Genomic DNA, 15,152 nt, shown 5'->3' on the forward strand with positions numbered 1-15,152 from the left:
TTAATGCCCTTTTGAAGAGACCTTCCGTTCAGAGTGGTTTAAAAAGAAGGTTTTAATGCCCCTTGGAAGAGACGTGGAGGTCACTGTAACTTAACAAGACCGTTTTAATGCCCCTTGGAAGAGATGTGGAGGTCCCAGTGGAATAAAAAGACGATATCAATGCCCCTTGGAAGAGTGGTGGAGGTCCCAGTGGATTAAAAAGACAATATCAATGCCCCTTGTAAGAGTGGTGGAGGTCGCAGTTGATTAAAAACACAATATCAATGCCACTTGGAAGAGTGGTGGAGGTCGCAGTGGAATGAAAAGACAATATCAATACCCTTGGAAGAGTGGTGGAGTTCGCAGCGAAATAAAAAGACAATATCGGTGCCCCTTGGAAGAGTGGTTGAGGTCCCAGTTGGATAAAAAGACAATATCAATGACCCTTGGAAGAGACATGGAGGTCACAGTAGCTTAACAAGACGATTTTAATGCCCCTTGAAAGAGACGTGGAGTTCAGAGTGGTTTAACAAGATGGTTTTGATGCCCCTTGGAAGAGACCTGGAGGTCCCAGTGGAATAAAAAGACATTATGAATAACCCTTGGAAGAATGGTGGAGTTCCCAGCGGAATAAAAAGACAATATCAATGCCCCTTGTTAGAGTGGTGGAGGTCGCAGTGGAATAAAAACACAATATCAATGCCGGTTGGAAGAGTGGTGGAGGTCGCAGTGGATTGAAAAGACAATATCAATGCCCCTTGGAAGAGTGGTGGAGGTCGCAGTGGAGCAAAAATACAATATGAATGACCCTTGGAAGAGACGTGGAGGTCACAGTAGCTTAACAAGACGATTTTCATGCCCCTTGGAAGATACGTGGAGGTACCAGTGCTATAAAAAGACAATATCAATGCACCTTGGAAGACTGTTGGATGTCCCAGTGGAATAAAAAGACAATATCAATGACCCTTGGAAGAGTGGTGGAGGTCGCAGTGGAATAAAAAGACAATATCAATGACCCTTGGTGAGACGTGGAGGTCACAGTAGCTTAAAAAGACGATTTTAATGCCCCTTGAAAGAGACGTGGAGTTCAGAGTAGTTTAACAAGACGGTTTTAATGCCCCTTGGAAGAGACGTGGAGTACAGAGTGGTTTAACAAGTCGGTTTTAATGCCCCTTGGAAGAAACGTGGAGGTTACAGTAGCTTAACAAGACAGTTTTAATGCCCCTTGGAAGAGAAGTGGTGGTTACAGCAGCATAACAAGACGGTTTTAATGTCCCTTGGTAGAGACATGGAGTTTAGAGTCGTTTAACAAGACGGTTTTAATTCCCCTTGGAAGAGACGTGGAGTTCAGAGTAGTTTAACTAGACGGTTTTAATGCCCCTTGGAAGAGACGTGGAGTACAGAGTGGTTTAACAAGATGGTTTTAATGCCCCTTGGAAGAGAAGTTGGGGTCACAGTAGCTTTACAAGATGGTTTTAATGCCCCTTGGTAGAGACATGGAGTTAAGAGTGGTTTAACAAGACGGTTTTAATGCCCCTTGGTATATACGTGGAGGTCCTAGTGGAATAAAAAGACAATATCAATGACTCTTGGAAGAGTGGTGGAGTTCCCAGAGGAATAAAAAGACATTATTAATTACCCTTGGAAGAGACATGGAGGTTACAGTAGCTTAACTGGACGATTTTAATGCCCCTTGGAAGAGACGTGGAGTTCAGTGTGGTTTAATAAGACGGTTTTAATGTCCCTTTGTAGAGACGTGGAGTTCAGAGTGGTTTAACAAGATGGTTTTAATGCCCATTGGAAGAGACATGGAGGACACCGTAGCTTAACAAGACGGTCTTAATGCACATTGGAAGAGACGTGGAGTACACAGTGGTTTAACAAGATGTTTTTAATGCCCCATGGAAGAGACGTAGAGGTCCCAATGGAATAAAAAGACAATATCAATGCCCCTGGAAAGAGTGGTGGAGGTCCCAGTGGAATAAAAAGACAATATCAATGCCACTTGGAAGAGTGGTGGAGGTCGCAGTAGAATAAAAAGACAATATCAATGACCCTTGGAAGATACGTGGAGGTCACAGTAGCTTAAAAATACGATTTTAATGCCCCTTGGAAGAGACGTGAAGGTCACAGTAACTTAACAGGACAGTTTTAATGCCCCTTGGAAGAGACGTGGAGTTCACAGTGGTTAAACGAGACGGTTTTAATGCCCCTTGGAAGAGAAGTGGAGGTCCCAGTGCAATAAAAAGACAATATCAATGACCCTTGGAAGAGTGGTGGAAGTCCCAGTGGAATAAAAAGAACATATCAATGACACTTGGTAGAGACGTGGAGGTCACAGTAGCTTAAAAAGACGATTTTTATACCCCTTGAAAGAGACGTGGAGCTCATAGTGGTTTAACAAGATGGTTTTAATGCCACTTGCAAGAGACGTGGAGGTCACAGTGGAATAAAAAGACAATATCAATGACCTTTGGAACAAACGTGGATGTCACAGTAGCTTAACAAGACGAGTTTAATGCCCCTTAGAAGAGACGTGGAGTTCAGAGCTGTTTAACAAGAAGGTTTTAAATCCCCTTGGAAGAGAAGGGGAGGTCACAGTAGCTTAACAAGACGATTTTAATGCCCCTTGGACGAGACGTGGAGTTCAGAGTGGTTTCAAAAGACGGTTTTAATGCTCCTTGGAAGAGACGTGGAGGTCACAGCAGCTTAACAACACGGTTTTAATGCCCCTTGGAAGAGACGTGGAGTTCACAGTGGTTTAGCAGAATGGTTTTAATGCCCTTGGAAGAGACTTGGAGGTCCCAGTGGAATAAAAAGACAATTTCAATGCCCCATTGAAGAGTGATGGAGGTCGCAGTGGAATAAAAAGACAATATCAATGCCCCTTTGAAGAGTGGTGGAGTTCGCTGTGAAATAAAAAGACAATATCAATGGCCCTTCGAAGAGTGGTGGAGGTCCCAGTGGAATAAAAAGACAATATCAATGACCCTTTAAAGAGATGTGGAGGTCACAGAAGCTTCACAAGACGGTTTTCATGCCCCTTGGAAGAGACGATGAGTTCAGAGTGGTTTAACAAGACGGTTTTAATGCCCCTTGGAAGAGACGTGGAGTTCATAGTGTTTAACAAGACGGTTTTAATGCCCCTTGTAAGAGACGAGGGGGTCCCAGTGGAATAAAAAGACAATATCATTGCCCCTTGGAAGAGTGGTGAAGGTCCCAGTAGAATAAAAAGACAATATCAATGCCCCTTGGTAGAGTGGTAGAGGTCCCATAGGAATAAAATGACAATATCAATGACCTTTTGAAGAGACGTGGAAGTCACAGTAGCTTAACAAGACGATTTTAATGCCCCTTGGAAGAGACCTGCAGTTTAGAGTGGTTTAAAAAGACGGTTTTAATGCCCCTTGGAAGAGACGTGGAGGTCTCAGCAGCTTAACAAGACAGTTTTTATGCCCCTTGAAAGAGACATGGAGGTCACAGTAGCTTAACAAGACAATTTTAATGCCCCTTGGAAGAGACGTGGAGTTCAGAGTGGTTTAATAATACGGTTTTAATGCCCCTTGGAAGAGTAGTGGAGGTCACAAAAGATTAACAAGACGGTTTTAATGCCCCTTGGAAGAGACGGGGAGTTCAGAGTGGTTTAACAAGAAGGTTTTATTGCCCCTTGGAAGAGACATGGAGGTCACAGTGCAATAAAAAGACAATATCAATGCCCCTTGGAAGAGTGGTGGAGGTCCCAGTGGAATAAAAAGACAATATCAATGCCCCTTGGAAGAGTGGTGGAGGTCCCAGTGGAATGAAAAGACAATATCAAACACCCTTGGAAGAGACGTGGAGGTCACAGTAGCTTTACAAGATGCTTTTAATGCTCATTGGAAGAGACGTGGAGTTCACAGTGGTTTAACAAGAGGGTTTTAATGCCCCTTGGAAGAGACATGGAGGTCACAGTAGATTAACAAGACGGTTTTAATGCCCCTTGAAAGAGACGTGGAGTTCAAAGTGGTTTAATAAGACGGTTTAATGCTCCTTGGAAGAGACATGGAGGTCCCAGTGCAATAATAAGACAATATCAATGCCCCTTGGAAGAGTGGTGGAGGTGCCAGTGGAATAAAAAAACAATATCAATGCCCCTTGGAAGAGTGGTGGAGGTCCCAGTGGAATAAAAAAATATATCAATCACCCTTGTAAGAGACGTGGAGGTCAAAGTAGCTTAACAAGACGATTTTAATGCCCCTTTGAAGAGACGTGGATTTCAGAGTGGTTTATCAAGACGGTTTTAATGCCCCTTGGAAAAGACGTAGAGGTCACAGTAGCTTAACAAGACGGTTTTAATGCCCCTTGTAAGAGACGTGGAGTTCAGAGTGGTTTAACAAGACGGTTTTAATGCCCCTTGGAAGAAACGTGTAGGTCCCAGTGAAATAAAAAGACAATATCAATGCCCCTTAGAAGAGTGGTGGAGGTCCCAGTGGATAAAAAGACAATATCAATGACCCTTGGAAGAGACGTGGAGGTCACAGTAGCTTAACAAGACAACTTTAATGCCCCTTGGAAGAGACGTGGAGTTCAGAGTGGTTGAACAAGACGGTTTTAATGCCCCTTGGAAGAGTGGTGGAGGTCCCAGTGGAATAAAAAGACAATATCAATGCCCCTTGGAATAGTGGTGGAGGTCGCAGTGGAATAAGAAGACAATATCAATGCCCCTTGGAAGAGTGGTGGAGGTCCCAGTGGAATAAAAAGACTATATCAATGACCCTTGGAAGAGACATGGAGGTCACAGTAGCTTAACAAGATGATTTTAATGCCCCTTACAAGAGCCATGCAGTGCAGCACATTAAAAACATTAATCCCTTTATTGGGGAGTGGGTCTCCCATAGTCTTTGCCTATGCCTTCTAAGCAAAAGCTGCCGAAAATTAGGATGGAGGAACTTGCAATGCCCCTTACTATGGCCATGCAGTACAGTATAGTAAAAAAATTATTCCCATTTTTGAGGAGTGGGTCTCCCATAGTCTTTGCCTATGCCTTCCAAGCAAAAGCTGCCAAAAATTAGGATGGAGGAACTTTCAATGCCCCTTATAAGAGCCATGCAGCACAGCATATTAAAAACATTATTCCAATTATTGGGGAGTGGGTCTCCCATAGTCTTTGCCTATGCCTTCCAAGCAAAGACTGCCAAAAATTAGGACGGAGGAACTTGCAATGCCCCTTACAAGAGCCATGCAGTACAGCATATTAAAAACATTATTCCCATTATTGGGGAGTGGGTCTCCCATAGTCTTTGCCTATGCCTTCCAAGCAAAGACTGCCAAAAATTAGGACGGAGGAACTTGCAATGCCCCTTACAAGAGCCATGCAGTACAGCATATTAAAAACATTATTCCCATTATTGTGGAGTTTGTCTCCCATAGTATTTGCCTAGCCTTCCAAGCAAAAGCTGCAAAAAATTAGGACGGAGGAACTTGCAATGCCCCTTACAAGAACCATGGAGTACAGCATATAAAAAATATTCTTCCCATTATTGAGGAGTGGGTCTCCCATAGTCTTTGCTTATGCCTTCCAAGCAAAAGCAGTCAAAAATTAGGACGGCAGAACTTGCAATGCCCCTTACAAGAGCCATGCAGTACAGCATATTAAAAACATTCCCATTATTTGGGTGTGGGTCTCCCATAGTCTTTGCCTATGCCTTCCAAGAAAAAGCTGCCAAAAATTAGGATAGAGGAACTTGCAATGCCCCTTACTAGAGCCATGCAGTACAGCATATTAAAAACATTATTCCCATTATTGGGTAGTGGGTCTGCCATAGTTTTTGCCTATGCCTTCCAAGCAAAAGCTGCCAAAAATTAAGACGGAGGAACTTGAAATGCTGGCAACACGGACCACGGTCCCCCTGGTGGTATAGTGGTGGTGGAGGCTGAGGATAAGGATAAGAGCAAAAAACAGCCGAAATTAGGAAGCGTATACCCATGTGTCGGTATGTAGCGGTGCATGGGAATACACCTCCCGAAGTAACACAGTGGATTTGACTTTATGTTACTCTGCTGTCATTTGATGGTGATGAGAAGTCTTGCCCAATCCAGCCCTTCTTAATTTTGGTAAGGGTCAGCTTGTCAGCATTGTCAGTTGACAGGCTAGAGCGCTTATCAGTTATAGTTCCCCCAGTTGCACTAAAAACTTGCTCCGATAACACGCTAGCGGCAGGGCAGGCCAGGACCTCCAAGGCATACAGATCGAGTTCATTCCAAGTGTCCAACTTGGATACCCAATAATTAAAAGGTACAGAGGAATCACAGAGGACGCTGGTACGGCTGGCAAGGTACGCCCGCACCATCTTTTGAAACTTTCCACTCCTTGTGAGCGTACCCTGCGGCTCAGGGCCTGTAACCTGGACGGGTCTCAGAAAACTGTCCCAGAACTTTGACAGTGCTCCCCTGTTTCTGCTGGATTGGAGTTGCATCTATCTCGCCTGTACGCCTTGGTTGGGCAACGAACTGTGACCCCTGCCGCTAGCGTGTTCAGATGGGAATTTTTTTAACAGTTCTACAGCAAGGGCCTTCTTGTACTGCCCCATTTTTGTAGACCTCTCCACCTCAGGAATAAGAGAGTGAAAGTTCTCCATGTAGCTGGGGTCTAAAAGTGTCACCAACCAGTAATGACTGTCACCCAACATTTTGACAACTCGAGGGTCACAGTTAAGGCAGCGTAACATAAAGTCAGCCATGCGTGCAAGACTGGTAACGGGCCAGACTTCCGTGTCCTTGCTAAGATAACGACTGACCATGCACTCCTCCTCCTCCTCATCCTCCTCCTCCCCCCTGTCCTCAGGCCACCCATGCTGAACCAACAATATGACAGTTGTACAGGTACTACCGTCTACAGCGCATGATACAAGCTCCTGTTCTTGCTCCTCCTCCTCCTCCTCTCCCTCATTGTCCCCCAATGCACGTAGGGATGAGATGAGGCTGGGCTGTGTGTAATCGCCCGCTACTGCCTCTTTATCCATCTCATCATACTCTGGCTGCAATGCCTCCTCTTTAATTCTCTGCAGAGAGCGTTGCAAAAGACAGACAAGTGGGATGCTGACGATAATGATGATGTCATCGCCACTCACCATCTTGGTGGACTCCTCAAAGTTTGTCAGGATGGTACATAGGTCAGACAACCAGGTCCACTCCTGAGGTCTTATGTGTGGAGTCTGACCTGAATATCGATGGCCTTGTTGCAACTGGTACTCCACAACTGCTCTCTTCTGCTCACAAATCCTTTGCAACATGTGGAGGGTTGAGTTCCAACATGTGGGGACATCACACACCAGTCGGTGTGCCGGAAGCTGCAAACGCTGCTGCAACACAGCAAGGGCAGCGGAAACTGTAGCCGACTTCCGAAAATGAGCTGACAGGCGGCATACTTTGACGAGCAGATCTGGCAACTCAGGGTACGATTTAAGTACTGCAGTGCTTCCAGCTTGTAACTGATGTGGTGATATCTGAGATGGAGGCTGAACATGAGGAGGAGGAGGAGGATGATGCACAGGAGCTGTACACTGTGGGGGCAACTTTGACTGACATAGGACCCTCAATCCTCGGTGTGGGGAGGATGTGTTCCGTCCCAAGGTCCGACTGGGTCCCGGCTTCCACTATGCTTACCTTGTGTGCCGTCAGGGAGATGTACCGTCCCTGGCCACAAGCACTTGTCCACGTGTCCGTTGTCAGGTGGACTCTCCCAGTAACTGCATTGTTGAGGGCACAGCAGATGTTTTGGGACACGTGCTTGTGTAGTGCGGGGATGGCACACCGGCCAAAATAGTGTCGGCTGGGTACTGAGTACCGAGGGATGGCCACCGCCATAATGTTGTGGAAGGATTCCGTCTCCACCAGCCTAAAAGGCAGCATTTCCAACGCAAACAGTCGTGAAATGTGCGAATTTAGGACAGTGGCCTGTGGGGCGTTGGCTGCGAATTTGCGCTTTCGTTCAAAGGTCTGGGATATGGACAATTGAACGCTGCGGTGGGACGTGGACATTCATGATGTTTCTTGGGAAACTGCCATAACAAGTGAAGACTGAGAGGAGGGGGCATCTTTGCATGCAGTATGGACAGGGGATTGCCTTGCATGCACAACAGGGGGTTCTCTTACATACACAACAGGGGAAGAAGCAGTGGTGACACCCGCTGACACTGGTCGTGGACCCTGGGGTTCACCCCACAAAGTCGGGTGCTTTGCTGACATGTGTCTGATCATGCTGGTGATGGTCAGGCTGGTAGTTTTGTCACCCCTGCTGATGCTGGCCTGGCAGGTGGTACAAATGGCCTTTTTGGGGTTATCAGCAGAGTCTTTAAAATAATTCCAGACTCTAGAATATCTACCGGTTGTACTGGCAACGTCCCTCGTGTTGGTGTCACGGGGAACAGTTGCCCGCCTTCTGTCTGCGGCCACCACACTGCTTCTTCCTGCCTGTTGGGGTACTCTGCTTCCCTCCCCCTGTGTGCTGCTGGCCTCTCTCTGCATGTCCTCCTGCCACATTGGGTTAGTTACTAGATCATCCACCACCTCCTCCTCTTCCATTTCCGCACCACGGTCCTCCTCCTCACTTCGTGGCAATTGTGTCTCATCATCGTCCATCTCTTGTGACAAATTGCCAGTGTCGCCTTCCTCTGGCCGTGGCTGTTCAAATATTTGGTCATCGCTACATGGGATCTCCTCTTCCACCACTTCAAGCGGAGCAGGCGAGGGGCCCAAATATGGAAATGGACCAGTGAACAGCTCTTCAGAGTGTCCAACTGTGGGATCAGTTGCTGTCTGACGACACTCGGCATGGTGGAAGGAAGGGTGAGGAGGAGTATGCGGTCGAGACTCACGGCTACTAACACTTGACAATGTAGAAGACAGACCGGAGGTGGTGGTGCCCAGGTGACTGGAAGTATTATCTGCTATCCAATTAATATCCTGTTCACACTGATCAGTTCGCAATAGTGGTGTTGTTGTGTGCTTCCATAGTAATTCGATCAAGAATTGGGAGTGAGAAGATGTGGCTGTTGGTTGTGGCACATTTTCACCTTGGCCACGGCCCCATCCTCTGCACGCACCATCACCAGAACGTCCTGTTCCACGTCCCTTGCCATGCGCCTTGCCCATTGTAAATGAAGTAAAATTGCTTACACTCGCACTATCAATGGCAAAAGGGTAATAAATAGATTAGAACTGTGGAAGAGGAAAACCACAGTTCTATTTCTCTAGCCTACACCAGAATCTTTTAAACAGATATATTTGTGTCTGAACAGTCAGCGAGACACTGAAACTGTTTTTTTTTTATGCAAAAAGGTGGATTACACCCAGATTTGAACCGTGGAAGAGGAAAACCACAGTTCTTTTTCTCTGGGCTACACCAGAATCTTTTAAACAGATCATAGAATCATAGAATGGTAGAGTTGGAGGGGACCTCCTGCACCATCTGGTCCAACCCCCTGCTCAAAGCAGGATTCACTAAATCATCTCAGACAGATATCTGTCCAGCCTCTGTTTGAAGACGTCCATTGAAGGGGAACTCATCTCTCGTGGCAGCCTGTTCCACTCATTGATCACCCTAACTGTCAAAAATTTTTTCCTATTATCTAATCTGTGTCTCTTCCCATTCAGTTTCATCCCATTACTTCTAGTCTTTCCTCGTGCAAATGAGAATAAAGATAATCCTTTTACAATGTGACAGCCCTTAAGATATTTGTAGACAGCTATTAAGTCTCCTCTCAGTCTTCTTTTTTGCAAGCTAAACGTTCCCAAATCCTGTAACCGTTCCCCATAGGACATGGTTTGCAGACCGGTCACCATTCTGGTCGCTCTTCTCTGAACTTGCTCCAGTTTGTCAATGTCTTTTTTAAAAAGTGGTGCCGAAAACTGGACGCAGTATTCCAGATGAGGTCTGACCAAAGAGTAGTAAAGTCCGATAATGACTTCACGTGATCTAGACTGTATGCTTCTGTTAATACATAGAGATGAGCGTTGTTCGACTCGAACTGTTCGCCAATCTCAAATTCGAGCTGTTTTGGGCGGTGTTCGAGCCGTTCGGCGAACACGAACGATTTGAGAAAAATTCGGCTGTTCGAGGTTATGTTCGATAACTGTTCGTGCACCAAAATCATAACTGGATTTTTTCTCAGTAATGATGAAAATTAATGTTAATACGCAGTTTGAGTGTACAGCGGGGTGGGGGGAGGGGCAGGGGATGGATCTCTGCAGGAATAATGAAGATCTCCATTTTTTTTTCTCTTTTCCGCATTTACAGTGGGGAGGTGCAATCTGTCAGCCTATCAGCAGCGCACACACGGAGCGAAGTGCTTTTTTTCACACAAGCAAGGGCATGTGTCATTGGCAGTGTATGTCACATGTCCTTACCCTATAAGACCAAGCCATTTTCCCCGTCGCCACCATTTTCTCACTGCTGCAGCTGCGTGTTAGACGGCACCACTGTTGCTGTGTGCGCTATACCTTGTTAATTTCAAGCCAATTTTCGCACAAATCTACAGATAGCTTGGGAGTAGGGAATAGTTGTGATTGCAGTCCTTTTAAGGACTAGGTTACAGCATTTCCTACGACTTTTATCAGGCAGGTCTGTGCTCTTAAATAGATAGATTGTGGGAGTAAAGACTAATTGTAATTGCAGTCCTTTTCAGGACTAGGTTACATCAGTTCCTATCAGTTTTTGCCAGGCAGGTCTGTGCCAGTGCTGTGCAAGTTTTTTTCACAGCATTTGGCTGAATCTAGCAAAGCTAATCCTTTTTGGCCTATTGCAGAGTGTGTTAGTCAGTGGAGTAGCCTATCTGTGTTGCAAGATATACCACCTGTGTATAGAATACGAATTTTTTTACTGCACCTAGTGAAGTAAAATCTTTTGGGCATAGCATCATTCTATTAGTCCATCTATACTGACCTCCATCAGGTTGCAAATTGAATATAATTTTTTTCTGCATCTAGCTCTGAAAAAATATTTGGGCTTCTAGCAGTGTGTGGGACTTGTTCTATTAGTCCATCTATACTGACCTCCATCAGGTTGCAAACTGAATATAAATTTTTTCTGCATCTAGCTCTGAAAAAATATTTGGCCTTCTAGCAGTGTGTGGGACTTGTTCTATTAGTCCATCTATACTGACCTCCATCACGCTGCAAATTCAAAATAATTTTTTGTCTGCATCTAGCTCTGAAAAAATATTTGGCCTTCTAGCAGTGTGTGGGACTTTCTCTATTAGTCCATCTATACTGACCTCCATCAGGTTGCAAATTAAAAATAATTTTTATCTACATCTACCTCTGAAAAAATATTTGGGCTTCTAGCTGTGTGTGGGACTTGTTCTATTAGTCCATCTATACTGACCTCCATCAGGTTGCAAACTGAATATAATTTTTTTCTGCATCTAGCTCTGAAAAAATATTTGGCCTTCTAGCAGTGTGTGGGACTTTCTCTATTAGTCCATCTATACTGACCTCCATCAGGTTGCAAATTAAAAATAATTTATATCTGCATATAGCTCTGAAAAAATATTTGGCCTTCTAGCAGTGTGTGGGACTTTCTCTATTAGTCCATCTATACTGACCTCCATCAGGTTGCACATTAAAAATGATTTTTTGTCTGCATCTAGCTCTGAAAAAATATTTGGCCTTCTAGCAGTGTGTGGGACTTTCTCTATTAGTCCATCTATACTGACCTCCATCAGGTTGCAAACTGAATATATTTTTTTTCTGCATCTACCTCTGAAAAACTATTGGGCTTCTAGATGTGTGTGGGACTTGTTCTATTAATCCATCTATACAGACCTCCATCAGGTTGCAAATTGAATATAATTTTTTTCTGCATCTACCTCTGAAAAAATATTTGGGCTACTAGCTGTGTGTGGGACTTGTTCTATTAATCCATCTATACAGACCTCCATCAGGTTGCAAACTGAATATAATTTTTTTCTGCATCTACCTCTGAAAAAATATTTGGGCTTCTAGCTGTGTGTGGGACTTGTTCTATTAGTCCATGTATACTGACCTCCATCGGGTTGCAAACTGAACATAATTTTTTTCTGCATCTAGCTCTGAAAAAATATTTGGCCTTCTAGCAGTGTGTGAGACTGTCTCTATTAGTCCATCTATACTGACCTCCATCAGGTTGCAAATTAAAAATAATTTTTATCTGCATCTAGCTCTGAAAAAATATTTGGCCTTCTAGCTGTGTGTGGGACTTGTTCTATTAGTCCATCTATACTGACCTCCATCAGGTTGCAAACTGAATATAATTTTTTTCTGCATCTAGCTCTGAAAAAATATTTGGCCTACTAGCAGTGTGAGGGACTTTCTCTATTAGTCCATCTATACTGACCTCCATCAGGTTGCAAATTAAAAATAATTTTTTGTCTGCATCTAGATCTGAAAAAATATTTGGAATTCTAGCAGTGTGTGGGACTTTCTCTATTAGTCCATCTATACTGACCTCCATCAGGTTGCAAACTGAATATATTTTTTTTCTGCATCTACCTCTGAAAAAATATTTGGGCTTCTAGCTGTGTGTAGGACTTGTTCTATTAGTCCATCTATACTGACCTCCATCAGGTTGCAAACTGAATACAATTTTTTTCTGCATCTACCTCTGAAAAAATATTTGGGCTTCTAGCTGTGTGTGGGACTTGTTCTATTAGTCCATCTATACTGACCTCCATCAGGTTGCAAATTGAATATAATTTTTTTCTGCATCTAACCCAGCCAATAGTTTTGGCCTAATACCACAGTTTGGCCACTCAGCTCTGCTCGGTTCCCATCCATTGTTTTTTTGTGCAAACAACTCCAGAGTTGTGAATTAGTTAACCACCAAAATGAGTGGAAAAAGGCCTGCTGCTGGTGGAAAGGGGAATAGGCATGTTGGGAAGGGGAAAAAAGGTTGTGTCCGTGTGGTAGGTGTTAAAGCAACAGTAGCATCTGCAGAAGAAAGACCATCTTCCAGCCAAACTAAAATGTCTACTTCTTTTAGCGGACAATGTGATAAGATCCCTTTCTTATGGCCACGCCAATCGCTACAAATTCCAGATGAGGCACAAAAACAGCAGGTGCTTCAACGGATATCAAGTGCTCCTTTAAGTGGGCTCTCCTCCACATCAACTTCAACATCACAAATACTCCAGTCCTCAAAGGTGTCACCCCAATGGCACTTGCTTCCTCACAGCTCCCAAATCTCCAGCTGCCCGTCTGAGTATGAGGTAGAACAGATGGTTGAGTCTGCAGAGCTGTTTACTCATACTATAGCCTGGGAATCAGAGGTTGACTCCTGCGCTTCTGTGAATCCAGACGAGGAAATGATCTGCACTGATGCCCAGAATCTTTATGAGTCGGATCCAGGACCAGACGCAGAAGGTTCTGACCATAATGTAGACCCTCATTCCCAAACTGTAACTCCTGTTGGTGGAGACAATGAGGAAGACGATGATGAGACTCAAATACCTGATTGGAGCGACAACTTTAGTTTTTTGTCAGGGCAGGAACAGGTTGGCTCTGAGGACGACGGGTGTGATAACGCACAGGGTGATGATGATGAGGTTGGAGATCCCACTTACTGTCAACCCACAGTCAGCCAAGAGATGAGGTCAGCAGAGGAGGTGGAGGAAGATGCTAGTGACGACGAGGTCAGGTTGCGCCTTCCTGGACAGAGACGTAGTACTGGAAGCACGTCAACAACTGCATCCTCAAACCCAACTCTGCCTCTCACCACAAGTCGTGGTGGCTCTTCAGGTCGCATGGGTGCTAAGCCTTGCATAGCCTGGGCATTTTTTCAGATCGATAAAGATGACCCAACTCGTGTTATCTGTAACATTTGTCAGCAAAAGCTAAGTAGAGGCCAAAAAATACATAGTTTGAGTACTTCATGCATGAACCGGCACATGGACATGAAGCATAAGTTGCAGTGGGAAGCTCAGTGTGCTACAATGCGGCCTAGCCGGCCGGGCCAACCACCGTCTGCCATATCTTGTGCATCCGCGGCCTCTTCATCCTCTGTGACTGGAGGGACAGCAGTCACACCTGTTTTGGGGCGCAGGTCATCATTTTCTTTGGAGGTGGTAACACAAGCTGGTGTTGAGCGCTGTCTGACATCGATAGCACCACCTTTGGATCAAGGCAACCTAACATGTCCGCCTGCATCTTCCTCACAGACCGGCAGTTTGCCGGGGACACCCTTATCAACCCCGTCTAAGCACAATAGCCAGCCCTCGGTCCCTCAGATGTGGACAAGTAAAAGACCATTTCCTCCTAGCCATGAGAAAGCTAAGAGGTTGAATTTCACCATCTGCAAGCTCTTGGCCACAGAAATGCTGCCTTTCCGCCTGGTGGACACAGAGGATTTTCGAGACCTTATGTCCGTCGCAGTGCCCCAGTACCAGATGCCCAGTCGGCACTACTTCTCAAAGAAAGGTGTGCCTGCGCTCCACCAGCATGTCGCACACAACATCACCGCTTCTTTGAGAAACTCTGTGTGTGACAGGGTGCATTTCACCACAGACACTTGGACGAGTAGGCATGGACAGGGGCGTTACATGTCGCTGACTGGGCACTGGGTAACTATGGTGACAGCAGGACAAGGGGCTGCTGTCCAAGTCTTGCCGTCCCCACGAGTTGTGCGTCAATCCTCTTTATGTCAAAGTTCCTCCACTGCTTCTGCCTCCTCAACCTCCTCTCGGTCTTCCACCTGCACCCAAAGCCTGTCTGGTCATGCCACAAGCTTTCTAACTGCGCAGAAGGGATCCTGCACACCTCCTTACTATGCTGGCAGTAGGGCTCAACGTCATCAGGCAGTTTTTACTTTGAAATGTCTGGGAAATGTGAGTCACACAGCTGAGGAGTTGTGGTCAGCTCTGGAGAACCAATTTCATGAATGGTTGTCTCCACTGGACCTGAAACCAGGGAAGGCCGTGTGCGACAATGCTGCAAACCTGGGTGCGGCCCTTCGCCGGGGCAATGTCACACACGTGCCTTGTATGGCTCATGTGTTGAACCTGGTTGTCCTGCAATTTTTAGCCCACTATCCCAGACTAGATGGCCTTCTGCAGAGGGCACGGTCGCTGTGTGCTCACTTCCACCGTTCGCACAGCTCAGCGACTTACATCTCTACAGAAGTCGTTGGGCCTGCCACTTCAACGGCTAAAATGCGATGTGCC

The sequence above is a fragment of the Phyllobates terribilis genome, unplaced genomic scaffold (assembly GCF_046119375.1).
Source record: "Phyllobates terribilis strain yellow unplaced genomic scaffold, ASM4611937v1 Scaffold_3__8_contigs__length_932513732, whole genome shotgun sequence".
Classification (NCBI taxonomy): Eukaryota; Metazoa; Chordata; class Amphibia; order Anura; family Dendrobatidae; genus Phyllobates; species Phyllobates terribilis.